Source organism: Lissotriton helveticus, chromosome 5_1 (genome assembly GCF_964261635.1).
Source record: "Lissotriton helveticus chromosome 5_1, aLisHel1.1, whole genome shotgun sequence".
NCBI classification, from domain to species: Eukaryota; Metazoa; Chordata; class Amphibia; order Caudata; family Salamandridae; genus Lissotriton; species Lissotriton helveticus.
Window position 1 is genome coordinate 1027441902 of NC_136065.1, and position 13488 is coordinate 1027455389.

The window sequence follows — 13488 nt, forward strand, 5'->3', positions numbered from 1 at the left end:
AGACTCACTGGTGAATTGCATGCATTTTTTTGGAAATTACGCCTGAGATCTTTCTTCCAGGCGCAAGACACGAACAAGACACACACGACCACCACAGACATAGGACTAGGTAACCCATCAAAATTCACGGCTACCACAGCAATGACTAGCACTGAGATACTGACCTATGACAAGGCGGTACTACAAGACATAAACAGCTTACAACTGAAAAAGGTCTATAACAACCTACCTACAAGGGAGAGGAAAGCCCTTCAAGACCTCAGCAGTGATCAGACGATTACAATAAAACCTACAGACAAAGGCAGAGCCATCGTCATTCTTAACACTGATGACTACAACAATGAATGCCACAAACAACTGGCAGACAACAGATACTATAAAAAATAGACACTGATCCCACAGACTTCCTCACAAGAAGAATCACCATCTCAGTGACTGAAACACAAAGAAATGGATGGATTAGAAAGAATGAAGCAGAATTTATAGTGAACTCCAAACCTACGACCCCATACTTTTAATTCTTGCCAAAAATCCACAAAAACATCATCCCCCACCTGGGAGAACAACAGTGTCTAAGATCAACTCCATCCTCGAACCACTCAGTCAATACAGTGACCACTTCTTATGACCATTAATACAAGCAACTGCGTCTTACCTCAAAGACACAAAAGAAACCATCAACCTAATTGAGCACATAAGGGGACCAGAGGAAATCACCCTACTAGTAACTCTCGAAGTGGAAGCGTTATATACCAACATCCCACAGGAAGCTACACTGAGAGTAGTTGAAGAAAGTCTAAGGAACCATGACTCAGCCACACCACAACCAGTAAATTTCATCCTGGAATGCGCAGAACTAGCCCTGAAGAATAACTTCTTCAAGTTCCAAGATCAACACTACCAACAAATCCACGGAACCTGCATGGGCAGCACCTTCGCACCGAGCTTAGCATGCCTATACATGGCACATTTTAAGGCAGAACACATCCAACCAGCTTCCAACCCCATTCAAACTAGAAATAAATGAGTGGAAACGTTATATTGACGATGTACTCATGCTATGGACAAGCACAAAATAACGCTGCACGAAATTCTACACTTTAACGATTAACTAACAGAATCCTTTCTTAAAATTTACACTGACCACCTCAAGTGAATAGATCCCCTTTCTGGACCTACTAATCATCCTACAAGATGGTAAACCTTTCACCAACACGTACAAAAAACCTACAGACCTAAACAGTGTACTAACTTATGACAGTCATCACACAAAAGCCTTAAGACAGAATCTTCCAAATCCTGAAGCTCAGAAGAAACTGCAGCAACACCACGGATTACAAAACATAAGCTGATCTAGGCAACAACCTGGAACAGACAAACTACCCGCGGAGAATCATAAAGAATGCACAGAAATGTGCATGCAACAATCACTGGGAAGCATTACAAGAAACTCTTGAAAAACCAAAGGATGAGATAATTACATGTGTGACAACCTACACATTACAATCAAATCAAGGAAAGAAAATCCTACTAAAACACTGGAACATCCTACAGGCAGGAGGAATGCAATTGGGGCGCCCAAGATTCTCCTTCGTGGAGAAGTGTGGCTCAATGGTTAGAGCGGCAGACCCTGATGCAGAGGTCTAGCCCGGGACCAGGGTTCAATTCCCCGCCTCGGCGGGTCTTGGGCTCAAAATTCCACGGACCTGATAATTCTCGCCTCGGTGCCTACTCCAATCATGGAGTCCCACTCTGCAACTCTGGGCAATAGCTTGCTTAATCTCCACAACGGCCCCCACAACGCTAAGGATGCCTGGCCTCCACCTTGGGGGTGCCCAGGAGTGGACACCTCACAGGGAAAGCCAGGATGGGTTCCACAGCGGTATTCGTACAAGCGCCTTGAGACCCTTGTGGGTGAGTAGTGCGCTATACAAGTATCAATTTACATTTACATTACATTTACATTCAGGCGTACACAGAATATTAAAGACATGGTTGTGCATACAAGACCACAGGGTACACAGCTGGACAATCAAAGGACACTGTGGGACCTCCCAAAAGTCAAAGGACATTACCCATGAGGAACCTAGAATATCTGCCCCTTAACAACACATACCGCAACTTTGCAACTAAACAACCATTAGTGGACACAGAAGAAACATACTAATTGTAATACTAAAAACTGTGTGTACATAGTAAAAGGTCCTTGCAACCTCCTTTATATAGGAATGACATCCAGAGCTGTGAGAACGAGAGTGAATGAACACAGAAGTAATTCACGGTGCAAGAAAAATACCACTAAAATGAGCAGACACTACATCGAAATAGGGCATACAGCAGATCAAATGACCTGGACTGTCATAGAATCCAATCCTTCATGGTCTAATAAGACACTATTTTAAAAAGAACAAAGATGGGTCTATTGCCTAGGGACAAATAGTCATGGTCTAAACAACAATATACCATGGATTGAGGTAGTATAGCCAACACGGAAAACGTACGTACGAAGGTGCCGGTTTTGCGGACAGATGCCTACTTAGGGTCTTATCACAGCTCCCACGTAAGATGTCTTTCTATGCTTCCTGAATTATGGTTTGGGAAGACACAATTTTCGTGCGAATAGAGAAATTCTACTTTGCTACACAGTGTTCAAAGAAACTTCTATTGTGGAAGTAGTAGCTAATTTGCAGACTTACACATATTGGATATAATTTTGGTGGCAACGTTATTTCGGGGTTCTTAAGCTCTTGAAAACTTAGTGGCTGTCAATCGGATTATTCTTTTAGATCGACACACCTTAACTTGGAGTACTGACAAGGTACCCCCAGCATTCTGAACAGATAGACCCACAATTGAAGCATCTGGACGGGCTCATCCGCTACCAAAATAAGCCACGAGAAAGTCACGGAGGTGACGAAAGGCGCGTTGGCTGAAACCTTCATTTCATGAAATGAAGCGGTGTTTTCTCCAAATGTTTGGATTGTTTTGAAATACAATTTATATGCCTTTGTTGTAATAAATTACTGTGTAATTATTTGATTCTATTCTTGGTTATTTAAACCTGGCCTTGGAAGTTCTCTGCCATCATCATATGTTGTTCTTTTCCGTTAGTATAAGTTGATTTACAAACTGTATATATACTACTTTGAGTGCCGGGGTCCAGTCTTTCTGGTATTCCGAGTAAGCCATTGTTTGACTAGCTCAAATCGATATTCTGGGTAGTGGGATATCTTACCCTGAGTGGCACCTACCAAAAATTGTTTGAGTGAAAATTAGTGATAGCCAATGTGTACCCCTATCTGTTAATACCTTGTTTGAAGTGCGATATCATAACCCACCGCTACCGTGTGTGGTTGCTTGTAGTATAGCCCAATAACCACCTCACCATTAACCTCTCCTCATCCCAACTCTGCTGACAAATTACCACAATGATGTGTAAATTATCAAGACACAAACAGGCATATGTCGTTTGCTTCAGAACACAGGCCATCACAGACACTCATGTTGCAAATAAAACCATGCACGCTAATGGAGCTTGACTATTTACATCTTACAGTGACAGACAACACATTACAAAACCACTCATAAATGGAGCCCATGGTCAAATCATCGATCTACCATCTACACCACTCAAAGATGGTGCCCGTGGTCTAGAATCTGTTTTGCCTAAGACCAACGAGTAAGCCACTACCACCTTAACCACCAACCATCACACAATTAATAATAATAAAATTAATTATTGAAACACCAAGCGACTTGAACACTGCACTACAAGATGGCTCCCATGCATTACCTTACTACACTCTCTCATTAGGGTACAATTAACTAACTGAATAATAACGCACTTCCGCTAGATAAGGGGTAGGGGCAACCTTCCCAGTACTGGCGGAGACAGGGATAGGCACGCAGGTGGATCTGCCCTACTACTACGGGAGAACTGTGAGTAAAACAAAAAGGGGAAACATCTCTCTGATTTTAAAGCACGTAGAATGTGGAAACTATTGTCTCTTAAAAAACGAAGCTTTTCTAACATATGTATTGGTGTTTTCTGTGTAAAACCTTTATAACAAGCAAATACGGTCCTGTTTTACGTACAGTTCACCAATTCACTTAGAGCTGCTCTGACCTGATAGGCAGGGCACTATGAATCCTCACACCTCGTTGCAGAGATTTGTATTGCTATTCACAGGTCTCCAGTCTCAAAGAACCTATACAAAAGTAAAGCATTATGAAGTTTTTCAACCCTGGGGACTATCAACTCACGCTAACTATACAGGGTTAATGCCGCCAATATGCGGAGATCCCCCTGGACTCTACATAACAGCCTTTTAGTTCCAAAACAAATGCTATTCCATTTTGTTTTTAACATCAAACTTTATTGACTACAACAGCGGTGAACAATGAAGTCTTTCAACACTATTTACTTTGCCTCCTTTTTTCACAGTTCCTGAATGCCCTCACTGATCTCTTGAGGTCCTGACTATCAATGGTGAGTCCCATTTGCTGTATACTTTACCTAGACAGCTATGGTTCACATACTTACCTTACAAATGAGCCTTTTTTATAGAGTCACATCAACCTGGATACTTTTATCTATGGGTACTGTATGAACGACAGAGTAAATATATGAATAAAGAACAACACTGGCACAATCTAATCATGAATCTTATACCTATTTATCCTATTTATGTATGTCTGTCACTATTCTGGAAAAAACGTTTTAATTATTCACGTCACTGTTATTGTACATGCACCTACGCCAACCTATAACGATAATGTTCACGCTAAGGGTAATGCGCACCAGGTCCTCTAATGGATGACCCGGACAATATATCCAACCATCACAAGATATTAATGCCACTATACTTTTGTCCTATATTTATTCTCTTTTCAGATATGCTACTCCCTTCTACAAATTCGACGGCACTGGTTAGTTCTGGTCGCCACTGATACTAGAATTGAACTTCATTTGGTCCTGAAGAAGCGCTTTCGATCTCCTTCTGAGGCCACATACAGTGCGAAACATGTTGACCATTATATAAGTCCATTAGAGACATATACCCTGCTACAGAGGGACATAATATCCCCTAGAAGAGCACCACACACTTTGTTTTAACAATGATAGAGGGATCACCATAATAAATAGCAGCCACTCCCTCCAGTAATTTTTTAACACACTACTTCAGACTTCAATGCCACTTACACCTATGCACCCAAATTGCTTCTCATCAAAACATCTCCATTAAAGAGACCCTTCAGGAGACCCGTTGGGCAAGGCAGCGCCAGCCAGACGAGGAGCAAAGCCCAAATGATGAAGCGTGACATCCTACAGGGGGTGTAAGGGCACACTGTCCCCAACAGACAGAGTAGCACACAATGAAAGTTTCTTCCCCTTATTTCTCTATAAGGAACAGTGACTCCCTTTGTGTACTTGACCACACCTGAGACTATACAAATTGCATAGGCCTTTTTTCGTCTTCCTTCATGGTCTCGTACACAGGAACCATCAACAAACATACATAATCTGATTCTGGTAGCGGCACATCTTGTATGTCATGTCTTAGCTTGGCGCACAATTCAGTAACAGCGAGACAGTCATGCTCAACTTCATCTTAAATAACATCATTTCCAGGAATGTGCAACCAGTTAGCAGGATTCAAAGTGGTACATCTCTTGCAAGTAATATTGCTAGTAGCACGTATGACATGAGTGAGATAGTGGGTTCTGGTGAGGGTTAACAATTTCTCAACGGAATGGGGTACACAAATCAGAGGATGACCCATAACAATCCAGCACCACTCTCCCCGTGGTGCTGGATCTCCTCAACTCATCCATATCCTCCTGTACAGTACCCACTGGCTGGAAGAGAGCTATGGTACGGGCATTGCTTAAAAAACCCACCCTCGACCCAGAAGATCACTCCAGCTACCGCCCAATTTCACTACTTCCATGGGTGAGTAAGGTGCTGGAGAAGTACATAAATTCTCAGCTGGTGCAATTTCTGGAAAGACATGCACTCCTCGACCCAACCCAGACAGGATTCAGGCCCAGACACGGCACTGAAACTGCCCTGCTTGCAGTCACCGAAGAGTCCCGAAGGATACTAGACCAGGGAGGATCAGTGGCAGTGATCCTCCTTGATCTAAGTGCGGCCTTCGACACGGTCAGTTATGCCATCTTGCTGAACCGCCTGTGTAACATCGGAGTCGTAGGCGATGCTCTAAAATGGCTGGAGTCATTCCTGCACAATAGATCCTTCCAGATCTTTGACGGGGACACAATATCAGCCAGGAAACCCCTGAACTGTGGGGTACCGCAGGGCTCTTCATTGAGCCCTGCGCTCTTCAATGTCTATATGAAACCATTGGCTGGGATCGTCGAGCCTTTTGGTATAAAAATTATATCATATGCTTACGATACCCAGCTAGTGGTCTCATTGACTTAGGAGGGCACCAGACATACTTCAGGAAGTCTGATGACCTGCCTAGAGGACATTAAAAAGTGGATGACACGCTCCTCCTTAAAACTTAATGGAGACAAAACCGAGCTCATGCTCTTAGGTCCCGCATCACCTATGTCACTCTCCTCCCTCTGGCCTGCGTGCCTGGGCACCCCTCCCACTCCCAAAGAAAGCGTGAAAAGCCTAGGAGTATGGCTGGATAAAAATCTTTCCTTCTCCACCCAGGCCACCAAACTATCCGCCATTTGCTTTGGCCTACTGAGAACACTAAGACAAGTCCTCCCCCTACTCCCATTGGAAGCCAAACAAGTGGCGGTCCAAGGCTTGATCCAGTCCCGGCTGGACTCAAACAACGCCCTGTATGTTGGGGCCCCCGAGATGACCCTGCGGAAACTACAGGTGGTACAAAACTGCGCAGCCCGCGTCCTGCTACAGATCCCACGGATGCAGTCTGCCAAACCTGCTTTTAGTAGCCTACACTGGCTCCCAGTGAGACAGAGAGTGGCATTCAAAGCACTTTGCATTGCCCACCGGGCCTTTTGGAAATCAGGCCCGGCTATCATTAACGAACTGGTTACCCAATATCATCCTAATAGAAACCTCCGGTCCACGGAGGCCTTCCTAGCCGTAGTACCGAGAGTAAGGAGAGCCAGGACCGGAGGAAGGATGTTCTCCTCAAACACATCCAGGATGTGGAATTCACTCCCACTACAAATCCGGTCCAATCCTAACCTACCCTCATTCCGCAAACAACTGAAAACCTATCTGTTTGCCAGGCCCACTTAAACCTCAGACTCCGCCACTCCCAGTTCTGTCTTCATGCTTCAGCGCTTGGACGCCCACTGGGCAGCAACCGCGCTATATAAATAGCAATACAATACAATACAATACAATGCTCTTGCACTGTTCCCTGCTGACCCTCGTTGAGGCCACAGCTTTCAGACAGCTAGGCAAAGCAGCAGCTACTGGGTCAAGTGTAGATGAAACGTAAGCAACAGGTCTGTGAGCATTCCTATGAATCTGGGTCGTCACTGAGAGAGTGCAGCCTTCCCTCTTACTGCAAAGTGAAGCACTTATTGTAATCAGGCATTTCTAGTGCCGGGACATGACAGATACTTTTTTCAGCTCTGAGAAGGCACACATGTAAATGTCTTCCCATGGTACAGGATCTGAAATGTCCTTGTATGTCATTCTCTGCAAAGGCTTGGCCACTAGGAAAAGTTGGGAATCCACTGCCAAAAGTAGCCCACCAATCCTAAGAACATCCTTACTGCTTTTTGAGCGGTTGGCAGATTAATTTGCAGAATCGTCCAGACTCTCTCTTGTGACACCTTTCCTGCTCCTTTCCCAATGTGATGTTCAAGGTACAGAACTTCTCTCTTACTATACTGCAACTTAGTTGGAGAAACCTTATGTCCATTCACAGCTAAGTGGTTCACAAGCCAATGGTGACATGTCTACAAGCTTCCTGTGTATTTGCCACCACCAGCAGGTCGACAATATACTGGACACAGACTGAGTGACAGGGCATTACCAGGGACTCCACATTATTTTTAAGGATCTGGTTGAAGATTTACAGGCCCTCTGTATACCCTTGTGGGACTTGGCACAATGCCAAAACACAGCTGCTGAACCGAAATGTGAAGAGGAATGGACTATCCTCATGCAACGGTATGGAGAAAATGCTTGACAAAGATCAATGATAGTGCACCACTTGGTCTCTCTTGTTGCAGTTTGTGAACTTTTTACCCTGTTTTCTGCTCTTTTTTTGTCAAATCTGTTTATTGGCATTTATGTTATTTAGGCATTACAGCTAGTGCAACATTTCAAACTTGAATTTTTTTTTAGTTATGCCAAATTTGCAGTGCATGTACAGAATAAAATGCCATTTAGCGTTGCAACGTTACGCATGAACAATACAAAGAGCAGGGTAGGCGCCTAAGCACATCTGATTCGTAAGGGAACCTGAGCATCCCAGTCTTGTGTACAGAAGTGATTTTTATAGAATAACTGTAAAAAGTCTGTTGTAACAAAGCAGAACCAACAAACTGCGGCCTATTCGCAAATATACAGCACATTCCGATTCCCCCCGTCCCGTCTCCCCCCTTTGACCCTCCCCCCGCACCCTTCTCCCGAGCACGCATGTCTCCAACCTCCGTGGCGTCTATGCTACAGTATTCTGTTTGTGTACCAACCTAGGTGTCTGGTGTACCGCCCGCCTCGCACCCCCCCTGTTGCCTAGGGTGCATGTCTAATCCCTCGCTACCTCCCCGCCTATAACACTTCCCGCTGTTTGTAGGGCGTTAAGCATGCGCTCCCAGTGTTCTGCCATAGGCTCCCTTCGGATCCCTATTGTTTCCTCCCGTCTTATGGCGGTCCCTTCCGCCCGAGCCCACGCCTGAAGGGACAGAATCCATGCCCGCACGCTAGGCGGATCACTCGCCTTCCACCTCTTAGTGAGGAGGCGCGTTGCCACTATCATCCCCTGGTCTAGGAAGCGGGACGCTACCTTGTCCTTGGGCGCGCATTTAAAATGATGCAGGAGGTACTCTGGCCAGTTGCAAGGGATGACGCGGCTGGTGCACTGTGTAAGTAGCTCGCTGATGCCTCCCCAGTAAGCGCTTAATCTTGGGCAATGCCACAGTGTATGGAGAAGATCTGCATTCACCTCGCCGCATCCGGGACAGGATGCGTCGGTCCAGGAGTGAGGTATGCCCTGTGTACTATGTAGACTTGAATTTGGCGGAAGCGCATATTTGTGGGGATTCGCACCGGGCTTTTAAGGAATCTCTCCCACTCTTTATCTGCTAGTGCTCGCCCTAGGTCCCGCTCCCATTTGCCGCGTAATGGGGCCAAGTATAGCTCCATGTGCCTCCTCAGGGATGCAGCAAACCACTTAGTTAGGTGCCCGCCCCTACCCATGACATGGATATATTGTACGGTCAGGTGTTGTTGGGGTTCTGGTGTAATGTCTACCCACCCAGCCATCATATCCGCAATGAGGGAGCGATGCATCAGGAACCCCCCGGGGGGGAGTCCATCTTCGGCGACCAACATCTCATATTGTAGCAGTATTCCTGGGGTCTGGACGTCCGCATCATGCCATTGCTTCAACATGTGGCTTGTGAGAACCCCCCTGCCTCCTGGCGAGCCCTCCAGCGGCACCTCCTGCGCGTAGGGGAGCACTTTCTTCATGAGTGACAATGCTCTGCGAAAGCATTTAAATGCTACCGCCAATAGCAACGGGGCAGGGTGCGCCGTGTCGCCAGCGGATGGAAAAGCGCGGTGACCCTCTCTGAGGAGTAGGGCGGCTCGTTTGTGGCAGTGTCCTCTCTCCCCCTATCTGCTAACCAGCGGGCGATCCATTGGAGCTGCGCCGCCAGATAGTAATGCTCAAAGCAGGGAGCGGCCAATCCGCTCCTGTCTGCGGGTAGGAACAGCTTGCCAAGTGACAGCCGGTGCAGGGACTCTCCCCAGATAAAGTCGTGCAGGACCTAATTAAGCATGAAAAAGGCAGGTATATATACAGGCAAGTTAGTAAAATGGTATAGGAGGCGGGGGAGCATGACCATTTTAGCGAGAGCCACTCTGCCCGTGGGCGTCAGGGGGAGGTGGACCAGAAGCCAATCTGGGACTTGAGCGCTGCCACCGCCCGTCCCAGGTTCCCGTCAAAGAGGTCAGCCGTCTGACGGTAGATCTGGACCCCCAGATACTTGAACGTGTCTGCTCTCCATTGGACTCTCGTGCCATGGAGGTGGTATTCTGGATCTCCCACCTCATCGCTGAATGCGTAAAGGCAGGACTTGCCTGCGTTGACCCAAAGGCCCGATAGGCCAGCGAAGGGGCTCAGCAGCTGGGCTAGCTGCTCCAGAATGCGGCCCACATCCCTGCCAAACACCAACAGATCATCAGCATATAGCGACACTTGGTGGGTGGCGTCTCCCAGGGGGATGCCATCAGCCAGGGTCCGCCTCATGGCCTCTGCCAGGGGCTCCATGGCCAGCGCGAAGAGTAACAGAGACAGGGGGCACCCTTGGGCCACTGCCTCCGAGACGTACGGTCCCAGCCGCACACGGACCACAGGATCCAGGTATAGGAGGTCTACCATTTGCTGGAAATTTACGTCCAGCCCGTATTTCACCAGTACCGATGACAAATATCCCCACTCCAGGCTATCAAATGCCTTTTCTAGATCTAGCACCAGGCACCCTGCCCTGGGCCAGTCCCTCGTCGCCTCCGCCGCTACCCTGAAATATCTCCTGAGGTTCAGGGATGTGTACCGCGTTGGCACAAACCCATTTTGATCCTGGTGAACTAGGTGGGAGACCGACGGCGCCAGGCGGTCCGCAAGGATCTTGGCAAAGATTTTGTAGTCAGTATTTAGCATGGCCAGCGGACCGTAGGAGCCGAAGGCCGTGGGGTCTCTATCAGGCTTGGGTAGGGATACTAGAAATGCCTCTCGCAGGGACGGTGGGAATAGACCCGCATCTATTGCTGCATTATATAGCTGAAGGAGCCGGGGCACTAGTGTTTCCTTGTTTGCCTTGTAGTACTCGGCTGGCAAGCCATCAGGCCCTGGGGATTTCCCGGTCGCCAGTGCCTGAATCGCATCTCCCACTTCTTCTAGAGTAAGCGGGCCACCGAGCAAAGTCTTCTGTTCCTCAGTGACTGCAGGTAGTTCAACTGAATCCAGGAACTCCGTTAGGATATGTCTAGGGCCAGTTCCTCGGGCTTTATAAAGTTCCCGGTAGTGGTCAGTTAGCGCCCGGTGAATTTCACGTTGTGTATACTCCATGGCCCCTCCCCCTGTGCAAATGGCACCGATCGGAGCGCCACGGCCCATCTTTTGTGTCAGCCAGGCCAATAGGCGGCCAGCTCTGTCCGCCTTAGCATGCGTATTGGCCGTGTGCGCCGCATAATTATGGCATCTCAATTTTTCAATTAGCTCCGCATGCTCGCCTCGGAGGGTACCGAGCCTTGTCGAGTGCTAACCAGCCCCCTCGCCTTCCCTTTCGTATTGTATGAGCTCAGACTCTAGGTGGGCCAGGGAAGCTGACACTGTGGCACGGATGTTCGACGTGGCACCAATACAATGCCCGCGGATAGTCGCTTTGTGCGCATCCCATTCCACCCCGGGGTCGCTTGCTTTCTCCACGTTCACTTCGAAATATGCTAGGATGGCCGTGCCCAGTGAGGAACTAAACTCAGCGTCTTCCAAAGCGGTGGGCTGCAGCTGCCATGTGGGTACCGGGGTCCGGTCCGCCTCCCAGCTAAGCTGGAACCACAAGGGGTTGTGGTCTGAGTGTGTCCTACCGAGGTATTCCGACCTAGCCAGGAGCGGGAGCAGGGATCTGGGAGCCTATAATGCGGTCCAAACAGACATGCAAATCATGAACCGGCGAGTAGTATGAGTACACTTTGTCTGTCGGGTGTTCTACGCGCCAAAGGTTGTGCATTCCCCAGTGTGCCTGCCAGTCCCGTAGAGCTTGCGCCGTCGACGTTGCTGCCTGCAGCACGTAGGGGCAGGAATGATCGGTCTAAGTGAGTGTCAAGAACCATGTTAAAGTCCCCGCCAAGCAACCAAGGGAGACCCATATATGGATGAAGGATCTGATTTAAATTTGCCAGAAAGGAGGGCTGGTCCGTATTGGGGGCATATAAGGATGCCAATAGGACTTCCTGTCCATTTAGTTTCCTCCTCGCGAGGGAGTATCTCCCTTCCAGGTCTACCTGAGTGTCTTCGCATATAAAAGGGACCCCCGTCCTCACCCAGATCAACGTGCCGCGCTCATGCGCTGAGTATGTTGTACCATAGACCTGCCCTCTCCAGCCCCTACGAAGTCTGTCTAGCTCTAACTGGGACATGTGTGTCTCCTGTAGAAGCACGATCCCCACCTTGTGACGTTGCATGTAGGAGAAAACTGTGTAGCGGCGTGAGGGGATGTGCATGCAGCGGATGTTCCAGGTCTTGATATTGGTGCATGCCATATGTGTGGTCGTATAGTAGCCACCCGGGGATCAGGAGGGGGTTCTCTGCGGGCCCAGGGGAGGAGCCTCCTGAGGGGGGTACACTGTGTGCCGCTTGCGAAAAGCATAAACCAGAATTAACAGTTCAACATGGTGGGCGAGTTCCCAACGGGGCATACATCCAAACCAGAAAAAGGAAGTCTACTTCTTAATGATACATTTACTCAACGCAAAGCGTATGTGATGAAGCACGCAGTCAGCAGACCAAGGCGCCCCCTATGATTCGGGCCATTGTGTGCCTGAGAAGTTCCTGTGCTGGGAGGCGCGCCTGCAGTGTGGGCGCTATGCATGATCGCAGGGTTGCGCCAGCCAGGGGAGCCAGCAACGTAGTCCATCAGCGCAGTGCAGCAAGCACATAAAGGATACATCGAACAGGGCATTGAATTCAGAGTCCGCCATCTGTCCATCATATTTCAGCAGCCAGTCACATAAGGAGGTCAGCAGTCTGGGGCGTTACTACGGGTAGGCCAGTGTCTTCCGACATCTCGGTGGATGGTGAGGACGGGCTGCTCACGTCCTGCTCGCTTTGCTGCCGGTAGTCTGAACAGCCGAGTGCATTCGACGCCCCCAGTGTTGCAACTGCCTCCAATACTTCTTGCCTCTCCTGCCGCATCTTCTCTGGGCTGGGCGCGACCTGGCCTAGGCCCGCTCCCCGCCGAGTTCCCCTCTTCCTCTTCCATCTCCTGGAGCGCTGCTCTTGCCATCCGCCCTCTCCCGGGTCTGTGGGCCTCGTCCCCGACCATTGCCCGGTCTCCTCCAGCCAGTCCCAGACTTCTGATGGGGCCTCGAAGAAGCGCGTGCCCTCTTTGGTGACCACCCGCAGGCGGGAGGGGAACAGCAGGGAGTAAGGTAACTCCAGTTCTCGCAGCTGCTTCTTTACTGCCAGGTACGAACCTCTCCTCCTCTGCACTGCAGCCGTGTAATCCGGGAAGAACATCACTCGGCTATTGCCCACTTTGAGGTCATCCATCTTCCTGGTTTCGCGGAGTACCGCGTCCCAG